We start from the raw sequence: 12,332 nt of genomic DNA, 5'->3' as shown, positions 1-12,332 counted from the left end.
TGAGCAGCCACTGGCGCTGTGAAAAGAAACCAAGCTCCCCAGAACCTGTCCTGCTGCAGAATTCATACAGGTATTTGTTAATGGCATGTTTCTGCTGGAGAAGCCTATCAAGCATATGCATGGTAAAATTCCAGCACGTCGATCTGTTACAAATCAGACGTCTGACTGGCAGGTGGTGTCGCCGCTGAACGTTAGCAAGGTGAGCCATGGCCATGTAAGTTCTTATAAAATGGCCAGAGATTTTCCTGGCCTGTATCAAGATGTCCTGGACTCCTGGGTATTTGGCAACGAATCGCTGCACGACTAAGTTCAGGCACATGTGTCATTTTGCCCTGTTTCAGCGTGATCCGCAGATTGGCACCATTGTCGCACACCACTTTACCAACTGTCAAATTGAGCAGGGTTAGCCACTGATCGGCCTGTGACCGCAGAGCTGAAAGCAGTGCAGGACTGGTGTGGTCTTGGCTTACCTTCCCTGCCCGTGTTTGCTAGACCACGCGTCTGTGGTCAGATGTATCTTGGCACAGACACTGTGTGCCAGAGATACATTCACTTGCCGCTGAACATGGCTATATAGCTCTGGGATGCCCTTCTGGGAGAAATATCTCCTTCTGGTGACCTTCCATTACGGTGTGCCAATGGCAACACATTTTCTAAAGAGATCAACTTTTTACGTTCGAGAGAGAAGCTTGGAGAAGAGGCAGTATGTGGAGTGCCGGGAGTGTGGCTTTGTGGGTTCTGATGGTGTTGCTCCCATTGGGCTCAGTGAAGGGTGGCTAGGTGCCTTCTTAAGGTCATCCCTAGGGGAGTGTTGAGCTTACCGCGCCTTATGCGTTGACATCACAGGTTGCAGATGGCAATATTATTGTCAGCAGCTGACAGGTTAAAAAAAGCCCACACTGCGGAGCCATGTGCCAGTATCCTGGGAGCGCCAGATGTGACCATGCATGGTGGATGGCTCAATCCAGATAAAATTTTAGTATGCCTTTTGCCTCCTGTGCACTGCGAGTTCTGCCTGCTTCTCCTCCTTCTACCCCCTATCTGCTGCTCTGTCTCTTCATCTGAATTCCCCTCCTCTTCCTCTCTTGTGGGCCTCCACGTGACATCCATCGACATCTCAACATCGTCACCTTCACCATGACTGACATTAGAGATCTCGGAGTAGGCAGCAACAGCGGGGACCTCCATCCTTGGGCTGATCTGGCTACTGTCGTCAGACCACTTGGTGGCAGCCATTGCTACCTCTTCTTCCTGATCCGATGCCAAGGATGGCTGCGCATCGGTAAGGTCTGGGAATGGATGGGAAAATAATTCCTCTGACTCGAGTGGAGGAGCTATGGTGGTGGTGGTGGTGTCTTTGGTGATGCACACAGCAGATAGTGAGGAAGGTGAAGATACAGAGGATAAGGAGTGTGCAGAAGCGTAAGGCTGATTGAGCCACTCAATCAACTCTGCTGCGTCCTTTGACATAATCGCAAGCACATTCTACACCTTCCCATTTAGGCTCCGGCCTGGTGCACCTGGCTGACCCCTACCACCCCTGTGGAATGGCCTGCCTCTTCCTCTGCCTGTCATTTTTAAAATGACCCTGTGACAAAGTCCCTATAGAAAAGCAGTATTTGTGGAAGCAGGTATATCGCAAGCCTCAATCAATATTTGGTGGAAGCTGGTATATCAATCCCCTCTATCGTTATTTTGTGGAAAAAAAGTATATCTATATAAGTATTTTGTGGAAAACCCCTCTATAAGTATTTTGTGGAAAAAGGTATATAGAACCCCTTAACCCCTTAAGGACACAGGGCGTACAGGTACGCCCTTGTGCCCTGGTACTCAAGGACACAGGGCGTACATGTACGCCCTGTGCATTTTCGATCACTGCCGTGCGGCTGGCAGTGATCGGTACCCTGTGCCTGCTCAAATCATTGAGCAGGCACCTAGGCTAAATGCGCGGGGGGGTCCCGTGACCCCCCCATGTCAGCGATCGCGGCAAACCGCAGGTCAATTCAGACCTGCGGTTTGCTGCGATTTCTGCAGTTTATGATCCCCGCGGTCCCTGACCGCGGGGATCAGAAACTTTAGGATTCAAAATTTTGTCCAGTATCCCTCCCCCCTGCACCCCTGAGTTATTTGAGCACGGTGGGAGGTGCAGGGGGAGGGTTGCGGGCGGTGCGGGCGGTGCGGTAGGCGGGATCGCGATCCCCCGCCCGCCTCCCATTGCGTAATCGTTGGCGTCTAGTGGGTATACCAGGGTGCCAGCACATTGCTGGCACCCTGGTATAAACGGCTGACATCGGTGATGCGATGTCGGCCGTTTAACCCTTTCCATACAGCGGTCCGTACGGACCGCTGTATGGAAAAGGTTAACAGCTCAGGGAGCTCCCTCCCTCTCCCATCGGGGGGCTGCTGTGCCTTTGCAGTCCCCCAAATGGAGAGGGAGAGAGCTTTCAGGCAGCCCCCCAAGCCCCGTCCTTACCCTTCCCCGTCTGTGCAGTTCTGAACACTACTGAGCAGACGGGGAAGGTTCCCATGGCAACAGGACGCCTTCTCAGGCGTCCTGCTGTCCATGGTTCTGAACAGATCTGTGCTGAAAGCATAGATCTGTTCAGACAAAGTGTAAGTAAAATACAGTACAGTACAATATATATTGTACTGTACTGTATTATGCAGACATCAGACCCACTGGATCTTCAAGAACCAAGTGGGTCTGGGTCAAAAAAAAAAGTGAAAAAAGTGAAAATAAAGTAAAAATCAAAAAACACATTTATCACTGATTAAAAATGAAAAAAATTAAATTCCCTACACATGTTTGGTATCGCCGCGTCCGTAATGACCTGATCTATAAAACGGTAATGTTACTTTACCCGAACGGTGAACGCCATAAAAATAAAAAATTAAAAACTATGATGAAATTGGAATTTTGCCCACCTTACTTCCCAAAAAAGGTAATAAAAGTGATCAAAAAAGTCGCATCTACGCCAAAATTGTAACAATCAAACCGTTATCTCATCCTGCAAAAATCATACCCTACCCAAGATAATCGCCCAAAAACTGAAAAAGTTATGGCTCTTAGACTATGGAAACACTAAAACATGATTTCTTTTGTTTCAAAAATGAAATCATTGTGTAAAACTTACATAAAAAAAAAAAGTATACATATTAGGTATCGCCGCGTCCATATTGACCGGCTCTATAAAAATATCACATGACCTAACCCCTCAGATGACCACCGTAAAAAAATAAAAATAAAAACGGTGTAAAAAATGCAATTTTTTGTCATCTTACGTCACAAAAAGTGTAATAGCAAGCAATCAAAAACTCATGTGCACCCCAAAATAGTGCCAATCAAACCGTCATCTCATCCCACAAAAAATGAGACCCTACTTAAGATAATCGCCCAAAAATTGAAAAAACTATGGCTCTTAGACTATGGAGACACTAAAACATTTTTTTTGTTTTAAAAATGAAATTATTGTGTAAAACGTACATAAATAAAAAAAATTGTATACATATTGGGTATCACCGCGTCCGTGACAACCTGCTCTATAAAATTACCACATGATCTAACCTGTCAGATGAATGGTGTAAATAACAAAAAAAAAACGGTGCCAAAAAAGCAATTTCTTGTTACCTTGCCGCACAAAAAGTGTAATATAGAGCAACCAAAAATCATATGTACCCTAAACTTGTACCAACAAAACTGCCACCCTATCCCGTAGTTTCTAAAATGGGGTCACTTTTTTGGAGTTTCTACTCTAGGGGTGCATCAAGGGGGCTTCAAATGGGACATAGTGTGAAAAAAAACAGTCCAGCAAAATCTGCCTTCCAAAAACCGTATGGCATTCCTTTCCTTCTGCGCCCTGCCGTGTGACCGTACAGCGGTTTACGACCACATATGGGGTGTTTCTGTAAACTACAGAATCAGGGCCATAAATAATGAGTTTTGTTTGGCTGTTAACCCTTGCTTTGTAACTGGAAAAAAAATATTAAAATGGAAAATCTGTCAAAAAAGTGAAATTTTGAAATTGTATCTCTATTTTCCATTAAATCTTGTGCAACACCTAAAGGGTTAACAAAGTTTGTAAAATCAGTTTTGTATACCATGAGGGGTGTAGTTTCTTAGATGGGGTAACTTTTTTGGAGTTTCTACTCTAGGGGTGCATCAGGGGGGCTTCAAATGGGACATGGTGTCAAAAAACCAGTCCAGCAAAACATGCCTTCCAAAAACCAAACGGCGCACCTTTCACTCTACGCCCCGCTGTGTGGCCGTACAGTAGTTTACGGCCACATATGGGGTGTTTCTGTAAACGGCAGAGTCAGGGCAATAAAGATACAGTCTTGTTTGGCTGTTAACCCTTGCTTTGTTAGTGGAAAAAATGGGTTAAAATGGAAAATTAGGCAAAAAAATGAAATTCTCAAATTTCATCCCCATTTGCCAATAACTCTTGTGCAACACCTAAAGGTTAACAAAGTTTGTAAAATCAGTTTTGAATACCTTGAGGGGTGTAGTTTATAGAATGGGGTCATTTTTGGGTGGTTTCTATTATGTAAGCCTCGCAAAGTGACTTCAGAGCTGTAGTGGTCCCTAAAAATTGGGTTTTTGTAAATTTCTGAAAAATTTCAAGATTTGCTTCTAAACTTCTAAGCCTTGTAACATCCCCAAAAAATAAAATATCATTCCCAAAATAATTCAAACATGAAGTAGACATATGGGGAATGTAAAGTCATCACAATTTTTAGGGGTATTACTATGTATTACAGAAGTAGAGAAACTGAAACTTTGAAATTGGCTAATTTTTCCCAATTTTTGGTAAATTTGACATTTTTTTATGCAAAAAAAAAATATTTTTTTAACTTTTTTTTACCAGTGTCATGAAGTACAATATGTGATGAAAAAACAATCTCAGAACGGCCTGGATAAGTCAAAGCGTTTTAAAGTTATCATCACTTAAAGTGACACTGGTCAGATTTGCAAAAAATGGCCTGGTCCTAAGGTGTAAAAAGGCTGTGTCCCTAAGGGGTTAATGAGTATTTGCTGGAAGCAGGTATGTCAAACCCCTTAATGACAGCAATGAAATGCAGTGGAAAGTTTTTGGGGGGATTAAGTTAATTTTCATGACTATGCAATTCATCCGATCACTCTTCATAACATTCTGGAGTATATGCAAATTGATATTATAAAAACTTAAGCAGCAACTTTTCCAATTTCCAATATTAATATAATTCTCAAAACTTTTGGCCACGACTGTAGTGTTGATTGCAAATATTCTAATCGCTAATTTCTATTGCGAATATTGGTACTTTGAGAATTCACGAATATTTAGAATATAGTGCTATATCTTTGTAATTGCCAATATTCTAGATTTTTTTTTCATCAGTACCCATGATCCCTCACTGCTTCTTGCTTGTGGGCCAATGTGAAGGCTGCAATATCTTTGATTTTAGGAGTAGTGTTGATCGCAAATTTTCGTAGTGCAAATTTTTATCGCAAATTTTCCGAGTGCTGATCAAGAAAATAATGACTGGAGATCACAAATTTTCGAATACAGTCGGGTCCATAAATATTGGGACATCAACACAATTCTAACATTTTTGGCTCTATACACCACCACAATGGATTTGAAATTAAATGAACAAGAGGAGCTTTAACTGCAGATTGTCAGCTTTAATTTGAGTATTTTCATCCTAATCAGGTGAACGGTATAGGAATTACAATAGTTTGCATATGTGCCTCCCACTTGTTAATCGACCAAAAGTAATGGGACATAATAATAATCATAAGTCAAACTTTCACTTTTTAATACTTGGTTGCAAATCCTTTGCAGTCAATTACAGCCTGAAGTCTGGAACGCATAGACATCACCAGACGCTGGGTTTTATCCATGGTGATGCTCTGCCAGGCATCTACTGCAACTGTCTTCAGTTCCTGCTTGTTCTTGGGGCATTTCCCTTTCAGTTTTGTCTTCAGCAAGTGAAATGCATGCTCAATCCTATTCAGGTCAGGTGATTGACTTGGCCATTGCATAACATTCCACTTCTTTCCCTTAAAAAACTCTTTGGTTGCTTTTGCAGTATGCTTTGGGTCATTGTCCATCTGCACTGTGAAGCGCCGTCCAATGAATTCTGAAGCATTTGGCTGAATATGAGCAGATTATATTGCCTGAAACACTTCAGAATTCATCCTACTGCTTTTGTCAGCAGTCACATCATCAATAAATACAAGAGAACCAGTTCCATTGGCAGCCATACATGCCCATGCCATGACACTACCACCACCATGCTTCACTGATGAGGTGGTATGCTTATGATCATAAGAAGTTCCTTTCCTTCTCCATACTCTTCTCTTCCCATCACTCTGGTACAAGTTGATCTTGGTCTCATCTGTCCATAGGATGTTGTTCCAGAACTGTGAAGGCTTTTTTAGATGTTGTTTAGCAAACTCTAATCTGGCCTTCCTGTTTTTGAGGCTCACCAATGGTTTACATCTTGTGGTAAACCCTCTGTATTTACTCTGGTAAAGTCTTCTCTTGATTGTTGACTTTGACACACATACACCTACCTCCTGGTGAGTGTTCTTGATCTGGCAAACTGATTCCAAATGCAAATAGCACACTTGAAATGAACTCTGGACCTTTATCTGCTCATTGTAATTGGGATAATGAGGGAATAACACACACCTGGCCATGGAACAACTGAGAAGCCAATTGCCCCATTACCTTTGGTCCTTTAACAAGTGGGAGGCACATATGCAAACTGTTGTAATTCCTACACCGTTCACCTGATTTGGATGTAAATAACCTCAAATTAAAGCTGACAGTCTGCAGTTAAAGCACATCTCGTTTGTTTCATTTCAAATCCATTGTGGTGGTGTATAGAGCCAAAAACGTTAGAATTGTGTTGATGTCCCAATATTTATGGACCTGACTGTATATGATGAATATTCGCCCAAATATTCCCGAAATATCACAAATTTGAATATTGCCCCTGATGCTCATCATTGGTCACAAGGTGTTTGAGAAACATCACTGTACAGTTCTCACAGGACATCCTGAGAGCAGATCCACTGTCAATCTCATCTCTCATAGATTCTGGTGGCTGGGGTTGCGTAAGTGTGTTGAGGACTATGTGTCAGCTTGTAGTACTTGTGCACAAGCTAAAGTGACACATACTCGGACCTTCCGGGTCTTTACATCCGTTGCCCATCCCGTCCCGACCTTGGAATCATTTATCCATAGATTTTATCACAGATTTACCAAATTCTGCAGTAAAAACTGTGATTCTGGTGGTTGTTGATTGCTTTAGTAAAATGCCACACATTATAGCATTGCCAGGTCTACCTAATGCTAAAACTATGGCACAAGTGTTTGTCGATAACATCGTGAAATTACATGGTATTCCTTCTGATGTGGTGTCTGATAGGGGGTCTCAGTTTGTTTCCAAATTCTGGAAGGCGTTCTATACTCGTCTGAGGGTACAATTGTCCTTCTCTTCAGCCTTTCATCCTCAGTCGAACGGATAGACTGAACGCACTAACCAGAATCTGGAGACTTATTTGAGATGTTTTGTCTCTGAGAACCACGAGAAGTGGTCCTAATTTTTGTCTTTAGCCGAGTTTGCCATAAATAACTGTAGACAGGAGTCCACTGATAAGTCGGCGTTTTTTGGGTCATATGGGCACATTTGGCACATTTTCTGGTATTGAGACTTCTGATATGCTAGAAGAGTAATGATTTTCCTCTTCTTTCTCATTTATTTGGCGGAAAATTCAAAATAATCTTAAAAAAATGGGCAACAAGTAAAAACGTATGGCTGACAAGAGACGTATAAATGGTCCGGAATTGAATGTTGAAAGTACCTTCTTGGAAGTTGGTTCCAAGGTTTATTGGTCAATATAAGATCACTGCCATTATTAACCGGGTAGCCTTTTGTCTTGAACTTCCTCAGGCTTTGAAGATTCATAATGTGGTCCATAAGTCATTGCTGAAAAGATGTGTCGAACCTGTTGAACCATCCTCCTTGCCTCCTGCTCCTGTCATGGTGAACGGTAATGTGGAATTTCAGATCTCCAGGATAGTTCACTCCCGAATTCTCCGTAAATCCCTCCAGTATCTCATTCACTGGAGGGGTTACGGACCAGAGGAGAGGATGTGGATTCCAGCGGTGGACATTAATGCTAGTTGTCTGGTGAAAGCCTTTCACAGAGCTCATTCAGATAAAGTCGGTCCTGGGTGTCCGGAGGCCACCCGTAGAAGGGGGAGTACTGTCACACAGTGGCGACTCTAGGAACAATATATAGGGGGGGCACAAAGATACCACAGTCAAAAATGGGGGGGCACAAACAAAATAAGTATATATCAATAAGATTACAAAATACGAGTGAATTGCGATATGCAGGGATACAGTTATAATAAAGCAATTTACTTACAAAAGAAGCTACTCAGTCGTCTGCTGTGCCGTCCTCTGCTTGCATCCACGTATTCTTTCCCCTTCTTTCTCTCTCTCGTCAGTGCACAGGCACACTGTTATGGTGGATCTGTGGAAGACACACTGTTATGGGGGCATCTGTGGATGACACATTATGCCTCTCATTAGCCCTCATTATGCCTCTCATATCAGCCCCCATATCAGCCCTTATGCCTCATTAGCTCCCATATCAGCCCTTATGCCTCATTAGCCCCCATATCAGCCCTTATGCCTCATTAGCCCCCATATCAGCCCTTATGCCTCATTAGCCCCCATTATGCCTCTTATTAGCCCCATTATGCCTCTTATTAGCCCCCATATGCCTCCAATTAGCCCCCATATGCCTCCTATTAGCCCCCATATGCCTCCTATTAGCCCCCATATGCCTCCAATTAGCCCCCATATGCCTATTAGCCCCCATATGCCTCCTATTAGCCCCCATATGCCCCCATATGCCTCCAATTAGCCCCCATATGCCTCCAATTAGCCCCCATATGCCTCCTATTAGTCCCCATATGCCTCCTATTAGCCCCTATATGCCTCCTATTAGCCCCCATATGCCTCCTATTAGCCCCCATATGCCTCCTATTAGCCCCATATGCCCCCATATGCCTCCAATTAGCCCCGATATGCCTCCAATTAGCCCCCATATGCCTCCTATTAGCCCCCATATGCCTCCTATTAGCCCCCATATGCCTCCTACTAGCCCCCATATGCCTCCTATCAGCCCCCATATGCCTCCTATTACCCCATATGCCTCCTATTAGCCCCATATGCCCCCATTTGCCTCCAATTAGCCCCCATATGCCTCCAATTAGCCCCCATATGCCTCCTATTAGCCCCCATATGCCTCCTATTAGCCCCCATATGCCTCCTATCAGCCCCCATATGCCTCCTATTACCCCATATGCCTCCTATTAGCCCCATATGCCCCCATTTGCCTCCAATTAGCCCCCATATGCCTCCAATTAGCCCCCATATGCCTCCTATTAGCCCCCATATGCCTCCTATTAGCCCCCATATGCCCCCATATGCCTCCAATTAGCCCCCATATGCCTCCAATTAGCCCCATATGCCTCCAATTAGCCCCATATGCCCCCATATGCCTCCAATTAGCCCCCATATGCCTCCAATTAGCCCCCATATGCCTCCTATTAGCCCCATAGGCCCCCATATGCCTCCAATTAGCCCCCATATGCCTCCTATCAGCCCCATATGCCTCCTATTAGCCCCATATGCCTCCTATTAGCCCCAAATATGCCTCCAATTAGCCCCAAATATGCCTCCAATTAGCCCCAAATATGCCTCCAATTAGCCCCCATATATGCCTCCAATTAGCCCCCAAATAGCCCCCATATGCCTCCTATTAGCCCCCAAATATGCCTCCAAATGCCCCATATGGCTCCAATTAGCCCTTATATGCCTCCTATTAGCCCCCATAATGCCCCCAGCAGCCACATTTTTTATAAAATAAAAAATAAAAACACTTACCTCTCCTGTTCCTGGACGGACGCCGCCTGCCATTTTCTCCTCAGTCGACTGTGCTCTAAACTGGCGCTCACAGCGTGAGGTCACAGCCGAGGACCAGGAAGTGGTGAGTACAGAGCGTTCACCACTTCCTGGTCCTTCGGTACTAATGAGCGCTTCCATAATGGAAGCGCTCATTAGTATTCACTCTGGGGAATCAGCGGGGGGGGGGGCACCCGGGGGGGCAAGGGACAACATAGGGGGGGCAATTGCCCCCCCTCGCCCCCCTCTAGCGACGCCACTACTGTCACAGTCTCTAGGAGACTGCCTGCACATGATGCAGAGAAGAAGACCGGCACTTCGCAGGGATGTAGATCAAAAAGGATGATTTATTTGGTCACATATTAGTGGCATAGTGACGCGTTTCAGCACTGGTGTGCTTTCATCAGACTGCAATGAAACATCTTACACTCAAGCTATTCATACACAAATGAAACACTAAGGAACTGACATCATCAGAGGAACTCCGCCTCCCTCATTAAACATAAAATTCGCATGTCGAATATATCACAATGAAAAACTCGCAATGAAAAATTTGCATCCAATCTGAACTGGCGAAGATTTTCAATCAAATATAGTCAATTTTTGCAGTGATTAGTCACGCTGAAGAAAGAAAGAAATATATTTATCAAACTCCATAAGGCCGAATGCCTCATAGAAAGCAGGACACATTGTATTCACGATTGAGGCCCCTGGGCTCCATTGTCTGCAAACGATGGATCCAGTAAGCCTCTCTTTTCAATAACAATTTATTTCTATCACCCCCTCGACGAGGTAATGATACACCTTCAATGATCTGATACCTCAACTGCGCAATATTATGTTTTTTTTCATGAAAGTGAAGGGGTATTGGAAGTAATAAATTCTGTTTACGGATAGTAGATTTGTGCTTACTTAGTCTGTCCTTCATTCTCATCGAGGTTTCCCCCACATATAATAATCCGCATGGACATTTGAGAATGTAAACCACAAATCTACTATCACAGGTGAACGTGCCCCTTATTGGAATATTTTCACCTGAGTTAGGATGGGAAAAACATGAACCCTTTATAACGCTGGAACAATTGACACAATTTAAACAAGGAAAAGTGCCCCGTCTAGGTGTAGATAAAATACTCTGTCCTCTTTCTATTTTATTACTTCCCACATCTGCCCGGACTATTTTATCCCTAATATTTTCTGCCCGTTTGTAGCATATCATGGGTGGCCTCTGAAACTCACCTATCTGTGGATAGGACTTAGATAATATATGCCAATGTTGATTGACAATAGTCCTCAGGCGCTGGGACCAGGGATGGTATTTAATCACTAGAGGGATCCTTGTTTCTTTCTTAATTCTATCTGGCGGTATATTCTCAGCTTATTGCGCTGTATTTTCAATAAATCAGGGGGGTAGCCTCACTCTCTAAACTTATTGGTCATGTCGTCTAATCTTGTTTGACACATATCCTTATCACTAACAATCCGTCTAACCCTCTGGTATTGTGAATATGGGATAGATTCCTTGATGGTTGCTGGGTGACTACTTGAAAAGGACAGCAAACTATTCCTATCAGTTGATTTCACAAATAAATCCGTCTATATCTTACCCTCTTTGTCCTTAATCACCCAGGTATCCAAAAAGGAAATTTTATCTGGGCTATGTACAGTAAATTTCAGTTCATCCCAGATGGAATTTAAATACGTGGTAAATTCCGTGAGGGATCGGACGTCGCCTCGCCATACGCAAAAAATATCGTTGATAAATCGACGCCAAAATATACAATGTTGATGATATAGAGGACTAGAGTAAACAAATTGACACTCAAAAGAAGCCATATATGTATTTGCATATGGCGGCGCGACGTTCGATCGCATCGCGGTCCCCCGGCACTGCTGGTAAAAAGAATCTTGAAACAAAAAATAATTTTGCTCAAGAACTATTTTCATAAGTTCCAGAAAAAATTCCTTTTCTGCCTTTTGATATATATACTTGTGCCTAAGAGACCAGCGACTGCATTGATGCCTTTTTCATGAATAATAGATGTATAAAGACTGCACACGTCTAAGGTGACGAATATGCAGCCTTCATCCACCTGGAGAGAGCTGATTTCAGACAGAAAGTGGCCAGTATCACGAATGTATGATGGTGCTTGTTTAATTAGAGGGGTTAATACCCTCTCAAGAAGAATAGCAGGGTTTGAAAGAATGGAGTCGGTGGACGCCACTATTGGGCGACCTGGTGGATTAATTAGTGACTTATGCACTTTTGGTAGAGTATAGAACACTGGGGTAATCGGATGTTGATTTACAAGAAAGTCCCCCAATTTGGCGTCCACCACTCCATTCTCTTTAGCTTTATCTAC

Source organism: Bufo gargarizans, chromosome 3 (assembly GCF_014858855.1).
Source record: "Bufo gargarizans isolate SCDJY-AF-19 chromosome 3, ASM1485885v1, whole genome shotgun sequence".
Lineage (NCBI taxonomy): Eukaryota > Metazoa > Chordata > Amphibia > Anura > Bufonidae > Bufo > Bufo gargarizans.
Note: the sequence above shows the minus strand (reverse complement) of the source record.